This window comes from Lipotes vexillifer, unplaced genomic scaffold, assembly GCF_000442215.2.
Source record: "Lipotes vexillifer unplaced genomic scaffold, Lipotes_vexillifer_v1.1 scaffold584, whole genome shotgun sequence".
NCBI lineage: Eukaryota > Metazoa > Chordata > Mammalia > Artiodactyla > Lipotidae > Lipotes > Lipotes vexillifer.
This window is the reverse complement of record NW_006783036.1, coordinates 5,087,229-5,099,167: the sequence shown is the minus strand read 5'-3', so window position 1 is coordinate 5,099,167 and position 11,939 is coordinate 5,087,229. Positions and strand designations below refer to the sequence as shown.

The window sequence follows — 11,939 nt, the reverse complement described above, 5'->3', positions numbered from 1 at the left end:
TTGTGCAAACATTACATGTGTGAGGATCTTCCTCTTTCTTACAAATGTGAAAAACCCTTCTACCGTGGCTTTTTTTCATCTAATATATTTTGGTGCAAATTTTTAGTGCTGCTAGTGATCTCCTTTAAGATAATCAAATGCTTATAGGCTTATATCAAGCTTATAGGCTTATATCAAATCAGGCTTATATCAAGAACAAATACGGCTTGACGGATCACTATGTATTTTTAGTAATTCATCCTGCTTTCCTTCCTCCCTGCCCTTCCCCAAGTCTTTGTTGTTTCAATTGGGGGTTACAGATGAAGCTTATTTAAAAAAACATTTTTTTTTAATTTTATAAACTTTTTTTTCATGATTTTTTTTTTTTGCATTCTATTGTGTGGCCCAGTTTACAGCAGCATTTATACATACACTTGTATATTTAGTTGGTTTCCATGCTTCTTTTTTTTTTTTTTAATTAATTTACTTGCTTGTACTGGGTCTTAGTTGCAGCATGTGGGATGTAGATCCCTGACCAGGGATCGAACCTTGGCCCCCTGCATTGGGAGTGCAGAGTCTTAGCCACTGGACCACCAGGGAAGTTCCTGGTTTCTATGTTCTCTCCAGCCCTTTTATACTACTGGTTTCCATTCTTGAGGTCTTCATTTGGACTCATCTGTCAGTTGGCTATACATCGTTGGATAATTTTTTAAGGTAACATGAGCTGTATCTCTCCCAGTCTCTGCCTATCCAAGAATATTTGCCTGTAGCCTGCGTTCATGAACGACACTTGGCTGGGGACATAACTTTTGGTCCACAAATTTTTCCCCTCAAAATCCTGAAGAGAGCATTTATTTTCTTCTAGTGTTTAGTATTCAGAGGAGAAATCTGGAATGAGCCTGTTTGTTCTTTCTTTGTAGGTAACCTGTTTCTTTAATACCTCTCTGCTTAGTAAAGAATACTTGGGAAACACAAAGAAAAATAACTGATTGCCTATAATTACACCAAACATAGATAAGATTGTTAATACTTTGGTGTTTGTCTTTTTGATCTTCTTTCCCCTATATCAGATACAGGGAGTTCCCTGGTGGCCTAGTGGTTAGGATTCCGGGCTTCCACTGCTGTGGCTCGGGTTTGATCCCTGGTTAGATAACTGAGCTGCTGCAAGCTGCACAGCACAGCCAAAAAAAAAAAAAAAAATCATACATACACACCTGAACTGAGAACAAGACCTACAAATAAAAATGTACCAGAAATGTTTGGTTGAAATTTTTCAGCCCTTTGGAAGAGAATTAGTAAGTGAATCTTCTCTGAATTCCATTGTTATTAACAGAAAATCAATTTCTCCTTGAGCTCATACACTTAATTTTAAACAAATATTTAAAGAACACCTATGGGGCTGGGGGCACGTATTAATTACTAACCTGTATGTGCCGATCACATGCCTCACCATCATTACGTGTGGGGGCACCAGCATCCACTCGGGGCTGAAGGTGGAAACCTGGGGACCCCCATCTCCCGTCCCTCACACCCGCCACATCTGACCAGTGGGAAGCCCTGTCCTGCCCAGTCGGCCTCCTTGGCTGTCTCCACCTCTGCTTTCCTGCTGCCCCTGCCCTAGTTGAGGTTGCCCCATCTCTCACAGGGACAACTTTGCTCCCAGCACGCTCACTCCAGGTGTGTCACACGAATCCCAGCTCCCTTATACTTCACCAGAGCCCCTGGGTCTTTGCATTTCACATGCTCTTCCATCTTCCAGAACGTTCTTACATTCCATAACCATCTCCTCCCCATCACCTCCTCTCCGGAGTCCTAGTTATCCCCAAAGAGTATTCCTCTGCCATCCAAGTTCAGCATTATTTCTATACTTTGACCAAAGACCACCTCCTCCAGGAAGTCTTCCCTGACTCCCTCTGAACTTCCCAGCACTTTCTCCATCCTTCCCAGAAATACTTGTTACTTTGGAAGATGATTTTTAAAGTTGTTTTCAATATACTTTCCAAACCAAAACTCAGTGTGTGTGATCTTTCTGGGACAAATGTTCTCTGGTAGGGAAAAAAAAAAAACGTTGAATGAGCTTGGAAATTTTATGGGAAGTCTAGGATAGGTGGTTGCTAGATTGTTCTTCCTCCTCTAAGACAAAATATAACAAAATAGGGCCAGACCTGCTTAACCATTCACAACCCTTTGAGCCTCAAGTTTTCCATCTGGGAAGTGGGGATAGTAATGTTGTCACTGGGAGTACTTGGTAGGAGAAAGAAGAACAGAAGATAATGGGGTTATAATGAATGAAATGGGCTTTGAAAATTACAAACTCTGTCAGTGTTAGATAATAAATCCCTTGTGATCAGCTCCATGAGTGTCTCCTCTTTGTGTCCCCTCCGTCCCCCATGTCCCTGTTATGGAACACTCGGAAAATCCCCTCCACCCGGCCTGAGAATTTCCATCATCACCATGTAACCATTTTCCCCTCTTATGGAAAACAGATGGGATTAACAGATTGTATCTATTGTCTCTTGTTCTTAAGCAAGGTACACAAGGATCTGTGTGTCCCCTTACGGAAGACAGGCAGGCTCTATCACTGCCACAGGGAAGGGAACATGTGAGGTCTGCAAATACCCTCAGAGTTCCTCTCTGTTTAGAAATCAAGCTTGCTTGGTGTATCAGTAAGGATCATGTTCAGCCACATGTGACTGAAGATCCAAAATAACAGCGACTTGAACACAAGAGAAATGTATTTCTCTTTCACACTAAAGAGGTCCAGAAGTAGGAAATACAGAATTGATATGAGGGACACAGGGCCATCAGGAACCTTGGTTCTTTCTAGCACACTGCTCCACCTTCACTAAAGTGTGACCCTCGTGATCTAAAATGGCTGCTAGAGTTCCATCTATCACATCCATGTTCCAGACAGCAGGACAAAGGATCAAAGAAGGGCATGCTCCTAACGTTTTTTTGTTTTGTTTTGTTTTTTGCGGTACGCGGGCCTCTCACTGTTGTGGCCTCTCCCGTTGAGGAGCACAGGCTCCGGACGCGCAGGCTCAGCGGCCATGGTTCACGGGCCCAGCCGCTCCGCGGCATGTGGGATCTTCCCGGACCGGGGCACGAACCCGGGTGCCCTGCATCGGCAGGCGGACTCTCAACCACTGCGCCACCAGGGAAGCCCGCTCCTAACTTTTTAAGATGAATTCCTGGAAGTCCCACAGGACACTACTGTTTATATTCCGCTTGGCCATAGATTACTCACTTAGCTAAGGTGGCCCAGGATGGAATCCGTTGTCAGGAGGTAACCCAAGAGGGAGGTAACCATGAGAAGACTGCCCAAAAGCCACGAATGTGGGGAAATTAACTGACTGCCGTTTGACCTGGAAGGTGGCGGAGGTAATTCTTCCCGGAGGCAGATAAGCCAGTCCCCAAGGAAGCGGGGCCCATGGAGGGACTCTCTGATGGCCATCACACCACGGGGCTTGCTCCAACCCCTGGAGCCCAGTTCAGAATTCAGCAGCAAATGGGAAAATCTGCAGAGACGCAGACGTGGCCACCCAGCTTCCCAAGCAGAGGGGCGTGACCAAGTGGGACCACATGTGACTACGGGGCAAATCAATCGGTGCTGAAAAAGTGCCAAGTCAGGTGCCCCAAAGTCCTCCATGTCTGCCCTGAGGGGCCAGACATGCAGCTGGACATGTGCACTGATGGGAAGGACACTGCCCTGGCATCCAAGGACCTGCCCTGGACACCTGAGGAATCTTAGGCAGGTCCTACAGTGTCCCTGAGACTCTGTGCCCTCATCCACAAACCAGGGCCTCTGGATTTCCTGATCTCCAAGTCCCATGGCAGCTCTGCGAGTTCTGCTCTCTGCAGGGAGGTCGGTGGAGAGAGACCTAAGCCTACCAGGGGAAGGAAGGGTGTGGCAGGAAGGCGGGAGGGAAGCATCCAGCCATCTATGTGTCTGAACCTAGATTTCAGTCTCCGAGTAGCCATTACTCCTCTGTGCCTCTTTCCTCCCTGCCCTCTACATGACTGGATAATTGTGAAGATAGAAACATAATGTTTTGCCAGCTGTCAGACACTAGAACACCATGCACAGGTGGGCATTTTTCAATTTGTATTTTTAGTTAATTAGATGGAGAATCAAGAGATGCCCGTCTTGCGATCTTGGGTGAGGCCCTTCTTTCTGGCCTCCGTTCCTCATTGCTCCAGTGACAGGCTGGTCCACTGGAAGAGCCCAAAGGTTCCTGCGCTCATGTATCATCTCCTCTGTGAACCAGGTACTGTCTCACCTGAGCCTCAAACACCTGAGGAGGTAGATGGGGTTAGCGCTGGACTCCTACGTGCTCGGACTCCAAAGCCTGCACTGAGCATAGTGCTGGGCTGACGTGGCCCACTTCCCGTCTCCAGTCCTGCAGGTGCGGTGGGAGAGGGCGTGCTTGTATTACAGTATTTAGGACTGCCCACTACGTTATTACATTTGTGTTTTATTTGTCTCTAAGCGCCACGTTGATGAGTAAACATCCGTCTTGTGTATCCTGGCTTTAGTTCGTTTCGGTGTCCATCTTGGCTTGCTTGAATTGCAAGCCATTTTAGGTAGAAGGAAAGGAGCAAATCCTACGCTATCTGCCCATCTTGACTCCATCCCCCTATTCAGGCAGCGTATATTTTTTAACCCCTGAGGGCTATCCTCTAGGGGTATAGAGCAAACAAAGACTTTGTAAAATACTGTGGAATTTTGCCAGGGTTTCAAACATCTGGAACTGCCACATGGTATTTGTTGGGGTTCTAGGCAATGTCTTGGGTAATGTTTGTGGGGGGTCCCAGAAATCCTGATGGAGTTCCAGGAGGGCTGGTTGAGGACCACCGGTCATTTCACAAGTTGGGGGAGAGATCCCAAGGGCTGGGAACTGGGTTGGAAAGCCACAAAGATCAAGTTTAAGAATGGGGTAGATGCAAAGGGCTCGGCATGCCAAGATTCAGAGTTGGCCAAGCCCAGGCCAGATACCCAAGGAAGAGCAGAATCGGTCCACGCGAAGGATCGAAGAGGAGGCAGGGCCTGCATGAGAGCCTTTCTAGAAGACAATGAAGAAAGAGGTCCTGCCTTTGGGCTCTAACAGGCCTTGCCAGAGAAGCCAGGTCCCACCTTCCAGGTGGGCACAGTTGGGCAGAAGTCCCCAAAGGGAATCAGAGACCACGACAGGGAGTGACATTTAGAAAATGTACGTGGATCTGGATGGTTAAGTTCATAAAAGGGAAAACATGTTTTAGTATACCCCTGAACCATGAATCTCCTAATACTATCCTTTTATGCTTATTCTTTCAACTCCCAGCGCCCCTGTGATTCAGGGACCCACCACTCCCCTCCTTCTGCCTCTTTCTGCCCCAGGACTCAGCCCTGTGCACAGAGGCCTCACGTATCAGGATGGCTGGCATCACCAAGACCCCCATGACAGTAACCGTGGGACCAGAACGTTATTCCATATTCCAAAGGTATGAATGGAAATCCAGTTGAACCCATGTTTCCAGCCTCACCAACAAACTAAAAGGGCACATGACTTTTCTTTAGGGGACCTCCATCAGTCTGGCTACATCAGCACCCACTAGCAGTTTTATGCATCTTTGGTTAAAAACCCCAAGAGCAAATCAAATATCACCTTAACATTTTATTGTGTTCAGTAGACATTTTTCTCCCAAAACATGGGTTTCCTGGTATGGTTGGGGGAGGTTAAGCCAAAAGGAAACCACTGGCCTTTGTCTGTGGCCTAACCCCCTACTGAACCCTGGGGTCAAGAGAGCAGAAGCCCCAGCTCCCTCACTGCCACAGATGCCTCGTTCAAGGTGGGGAAGCTTGGTGACAGCTCCACCAATATATTCGTTTAATGAACAAACGTGGGGCCCATGTGCCACTGTTTCCTGTTCCTACCTTCTAATGAAAGCCCACAGCCCCCCACAAAGTCTCCACACTACACACACGCATACCCACCAGCTCAGGTATTTAGGGGACTCCCTCTGGAGGGTCTTAGGCAGCCTTATGCACAAGAGCAGTAGCTGTGGGACAGTCATGGGGTGGACCCACCTTTCCCCTCTGGTTCCAGCCCTTCCACCACATATCCGCTCCCCGCCTGATATCAGCACCCCAGAAAGACACCCACTGCTCCTGCAGGTCGCCCTGCATTTCCTGGGCACCGCTGTCTGCTAACTGCCCCCCACGGTCCCCCCGCAGCCCCCGCTGGGGCCCTGAAGGCATGCGAGACTCTCCAGGCTTCTCAGAGAGCTCTGGATGGAGGCAGAAGAAGGGACCCTCTCCTGGGGGGAGGCTCGTGGACCCAGGCCTCATCTGCATTGCCTGTTATTCTGACGACTAAAGTCTGGGTGAAGGAAGTTGATATTTTCACTAGGTTACTCACCAACAGCGTGCCAGCGGAAATTAACAACGGCCATCTGAGTGGCATCCATTCGTGCACTGAACGGGCATCTTTTGACCAACACCGTGCTAGGTGTTTCAGGTAGGTGAATTAGACTCACAAGGAATGAAACACATCCATAAATAATTCAGAAAAGTACATTCTGTTGTTGTTGTTGTTGTTGTTTTTGCAGTTAGCGGGCCTCTCACTGTTGTGGCCTCTCCCGTTGTGGAGCACAGGCTCCGGATGCGCAGGCTCACTGGCCATGGCTCACGGGCCCAGCCGCTCCGCGGCACGTGGGATCTTCCCGGACCGGGGCACGAACCCGTGTCCCCGTGCATCGGCAGGCGGACTCTCAACAACCGCGCCACCAGGGAAGCCCAGAAGAGTACATTATTTTAAAGCAAAGGTTGGCAAACTTTTTCTGCAAATGGCCAGAAAGGAACTATCTGGGGCTTTGTGGGTCATGCGGTCTCTGTCACAACTACTCGACTCTGCTGCTGTGCGCAGCATGACAGCAGCCAAAGCGAATGGGTGTGTGTTTCAATAAAACTTTATTTATAAAAATAGGCAGTGGGCTGGATTCAGCCCTCAGGCTATGGTTTAGAGTAACGTGAGCTGCTGCCATACATTGATTTCTGGTCCGTGAGCAGCTCCCCTCTAAGTTTCGATTGAGACCCTCAGAGTTTGATGAATACCTGGCCTTCTCCACAGACAGGTGACAAGGAAATTACCAGATGTATTTATAAGGCACAGAGGTGCTGGTTAAGTCTGGAAAGGACTGAGGTTTTTGTTTTTGGGGTTTTTTTTTTAACATCTTTATTGGAGTATATAATTGCTTTACAAAGGTGTGTTAGTTTCTGCTTTATAACAAAGTGAATCAGTTATACATATACATATGTTCCCATATCTCTTCCCTCTTGCGTCTCCCTCCCTCCCACCCTCCCTATCCCACCCCTCTAGGTGGTCACAAAACACCGAGCTGACCTCCCTGTGCTATGCGGCTGCTTCCCATTAGCTATGTATTTTACGTTTGGTAGTGTATATATGTCCATGCCACTCTCTTGCTTTGTCACAGAGGTTTTAAAAGAGTCACCGAAGTCACTCAGCCGCCAGAGGGTGAAAAGAGTGTTCGTTCTTCACTAAGAACAGGAGGAAGAGGAGAGAAGCGGGGGTGGGGCAGGGGGGAGGGCCAGCCCTGAGCAAGGGGGCTTTGCAGGCAATGCTCAAGGGCCCAGGCTTCATCTTGAAGACAACAGAGAACCAGAAGGGGAGCGAGATGATTAGGTGTGGATCATAGGGTACCACAGGGGTCAGCAGAGGACAGCTTAGAGAGGAGCACGACTGGAGGCCAGGGAATCAAAGAGCTCTTCAGCAGTACTGAGGACCAGAAAGCAAGAGGTTCTAGATCATCTTAGGATGCGACTCCACGAAATTCCCGGATGGGGTTGTAGGTGGGCAGGTTTCCTCGTTGGGTGAGTGGGTGGGTGGTAGAGCCTTCGCAGAGATCAGGAAGCCAAGGGGAGCAGATGTGGGGAGAGGGGATGAGATTTTTGGACGTGCTGAATTGTCAGTGTCGGAGGATGTCCAGGTGATGAGAATGCTGGGCTCGGTGGGCTGCGGGCCAAGGTCCTGGAAATCATTTCACAAACCGAACCAGCAGGGCATGAGGCCACCAGCCAACACTTGTGCCGAGGAGCTGTCTGGAGAGAGACGGGCTGGGCGCAGTGCGGGGGACGGGTCACGATTTACACCGAAGAATATTGATTTCAAACAGGTGGAAAATACGAGCCGTCGAGGGTAGACAGGAAAAAGACCTCGACACCCATTCATCAGGGGCTGCAGATCAAGGAGACCAGATGTTGCTGCACAAAAAATGCAAAGAATTTCATAATTTATCCCCCAGACAAGAAGAGCCTGTTAAGGTCAGGGCAGGCAGCCTAGAGTTGCTGGTCGGCCGGGAACTCTCCGGCAGGGCTGGGGTGGTGAGTGTGACCACGCGTTACCAATGGATGCCAGGTGGTGTCAGACACACACCTCCATAAACACCTGCACTGAGGGCAAAGATGCCTCCACAGACAAGCCGCAACATCTGCATCCAAGTGTCCCAACGCTGGGCTCCTGGAGGGAGCCTGGATGACCCGGGCATTCTGAATATCCCTCCTCTCTGGTGCACTTGTGACCTGAAAACCCAGTGTCACTAATGTCCCCCACTGGGGGCCAGGCCCATCCGTGTTGTTGAGTCCTCACCACTGCCCAGGCTATAGGGCTCACTCCTGCCATTTGTGGGGGGAGGTGCGGGGGGGGGCCCAACGGGCGGAGAAGGAAGGAATTTGCCCAGTTCCTACTGCTGGAACCAACACAGCACATTTCCACACAAGCTTTGGAGTTAGGACTGAGGATCAAATGAATTCTTTTTCTAAGATGTTTCAAGAATGAATGTCTGGTCAGTTAAAACCCACTTGAACTCCCAAACCCAAGTTCCTTCTTTTAAGCTGGACTGTTTCCCTAGGTACATGTGATGGTGTATAAGAGGCACCTGGGTGTTTTACACATGCAGCGTTGCTCGTTATTTCCTTCTGAATAAGATACAAGCCAGAGTTATGGCCTCTACCATCAGTCACAGCAAAGTCTCATGTCCTGCAGAAACAAGGCCTCTCAGCTGGTGGGGCCTGGATTCAAACTGAGCCTGTGACATGCAGGAGGAGACACCAGGGAGTGGGAGCTGAGAATCCCCAGTGGCCCAAATTCTCAGCAATGCATCCGAAGAATCCTACAGCAAGACCAAGTGGGATTTTCCCTGGGAGGCATGGATGGTTCAACATACACAAATCAATGTGATATACCACATTAATAGAATGAAAGTTAAAAATCATGTGATCATCTCAATAGACGAGGAAAAAGCATTTGACAAAAAGCAATATCCTTTCATGATAAAAATCCTCAACAAACTGGGTAGAGAAGAAACATACATATGCATAGTGAAGGCCATCAATGACAAGTGCACAGCTAACATCATACTCAACAGTGAAAGTTTGAAAGCTTTTCCTCTCAGATCAGGAATAAGACAAGGGCGCTCACTCGCACCACTACTATTCAACATGGCACTGGAAGTCCTAGCCACAGCAATTAGGCAAGAAAAAGAAATAAAATGCATCTAAATCAGAAAGGAGGAAGTAAAATTGTCATTATCTGCAGATGACGTGGTCTTAAATATAGAAAATCCTAAAGACTCCTCAACAACTGTTAGACTCAAAAAAAAACTGTTAGAACTAATCTACAAATTCAGTAAAGTTGCAGGATGTAAAACCAACATACAGAAATCAGTTGCGTTTCTATACACTAACAACAAAACATCTGAAAAAGAAATTTTAAAACTATCCCATTCACTATAGCATCAAAAACAATAAAATACTCAGGAGTAAATTTAACCAAAGACATGAAAGATCTGTACAAAGCTACAAGGCTTTGATGAAAGAAAGGGAAGGAGGCGCAAACAAGTGGAAAGATATCCCGGGTTCGTGGATCGGAAGAAGATATCCCATGCTCTTGCATCGGAAGAATTAATATTGTTAAAATGTCCAATACTACCCAAAGCCATCTATGGATTCAGTGCAATCCTATCAAAATTCCAACTGGCTCATATTTCTCTTTGAAGGGGACCTCATTAAAAGTTATCAGCCCATCACAGCCCCCTCGCCTGTCCTCCAAGTGACACTACCGGTCTACTCGGCCCATCAAGAGCTCTGTGGGGACACGGTCTGAATCACACTGCCCAGGTGAGGAGATGCCAACGGCAGTGGGGTCTGCGCTCGAGCCCCCAGAAAGCAACAATGACGAGAGCCTAAGAGCTTTTCAGGGAAAGGGACCTGGGAATGACCATCTATGGGCCAGAAATTCCCCTGCAGGGAAGGCTCACTGCTCTTCCATGCCCACCTCTGGGTCTGGCAGGCATACGTGGCAGTGGCAGGGGCGAGGGGGCCAGTGGGACAGGAGGATGGAGGAACGCCGAGGAGGGAGGAAGGAGGCCCCCAGGGGCAAGGCGTTGGTAGGAAGCGCAGATTCCAGGTGGGGAGACGCAGACCTCTGGGCAGCGGAGGGTCTGGGGGTGGCTGACTCGGTGATTTTCAGGGAGAAGAACCCCTGGCCAAGTTGTGTGTGGGGTCTGGCCCCTGCCCTTCAGGTTCATCACCTCCTTTGCTGGGTGCCCACGGCCCCTGGGCATCCTCTCCCATAACCCTGACTTCAGGGTACCACACCATTGCCCGTTTTCTGTCTCCCTCCAGGCTGGGCTCTCCATGTGTTCGCACCATTACTGAGAAGGAACAGATGGGCTCTTCCAGAAGCTGGAGGGGCAGGGGGTCGGAATGGAGCTGGACGGACGAGGAGGTGGGATGAGGTGGGCTTCCTTCTCCTCTGCCCCCCACAGGCCCCCTCAGTCCCAAGCTAGCGGCTGGGCCCCAGTGAGGGAGCCAGCAGACAGCAGCGTCCTGCCTACCGGGAGCAGTGACTCAGCCACCATCTGTTATTTAATGAGAGGATGACAAGCCAATTGGCGTGTTTCCCCCGCTTCTCTTTAATATGGCAAATCGAGAAATGTGACTTTCTTGATCTATATTTTAATGATTCTGACTCGCTCACTCTTACTTCTCTTAATTCATCAGTAAATAAAGCTGTGATTTGCCCAGGAATCCCTACTGGGGTTTCTTCTGATTTTGCTTCAGGAGTTTGGGTCTTTTGTGGGGAGTAGGAGGGTTTTGCCAGGTTACACCCTTCCTGACTCTGCCACTGGAAGGGGCCAAGTTCAACCCCAGGGTGCTCCTTGAATCGGAAAGAAATGGGGCCCAGGAAGGCCCCCCCCAACCCAGCCCACTTGAGAGAGGCCAGGCCACCGTAGCGGGTGACAAGCTGGCCTTGCCATGCGTTTGAAGTCTGAGGCTGTACTGCCCCAGGTGGGCTCCGCAGCCAACCCTGCACGACCCTGGGTGGCTCCTTCTCCCCCTCAGGCCTTGGGTCCTCAGGCTGTAGGAGGGAGGCCCGGTTGATCCCGGAGGTCCTGCGATTCGGCGGTGCAGGTCGGGGTTCTTCTGGACAGATTTTCTGGTGGTTTGGATGAGCACCATGTTCTTGCTTTCACTGCTCACTCCTTATATGACCTCAGGCAAGTTCCCCACGTGGGGACCGAGCCCTCCGCTCTGGGCTGTGCCCGGGGAAGGGTGACAGCGCCCACACTCCTCTCAGAGCCCAGAGGAACACGTGCGGCCTCCACTGGGAGAAGGAAGCTCCCGGCGAGGGCAGCTGAGTCCATTAGCAACACGCTCCTCCTGGCTGGCAGGAGGGGGCTCAGGTCTGTGATGCGAGAGGCCCTCCTCTCCCCGGGCCCCTGCTCTCTCTGATCCCCTAACCCCTCTGGAGTTTTGCAGCAGCTTCAAGCTCAGGAGGCCACCCACCTAGTGAGGACATGGGTTTGGGAGGGTGACAAACCAGGGTTTGGATCTGTTTGTCAGCTGTGTGACCCTGGGCCAGAGACCCCTCTGAGACTCAGCTTCCCTATCTGTTCAGCAG

At 49.7% G+C, this 11,939-nt stretch overlaps 1 non-coding gene across 1 annotated transcript; it reads right to left on the bottom strand.

Annotated features, from left to right (window-relative positions):
• Nucleotides 1-506: 506 nt before the first annotated feature.
• On the bottom strand, nt 507-579 carry TRNAG-CCC (transfer RNA glycine (anticodon CCC)). Its single transcript has one exon. It is a non-coding gene; the product is annotated as a tRNA-Gly (tRNA).
• Nucleotides 580-11,939: the final 11,360 nt, after the last annotated feature.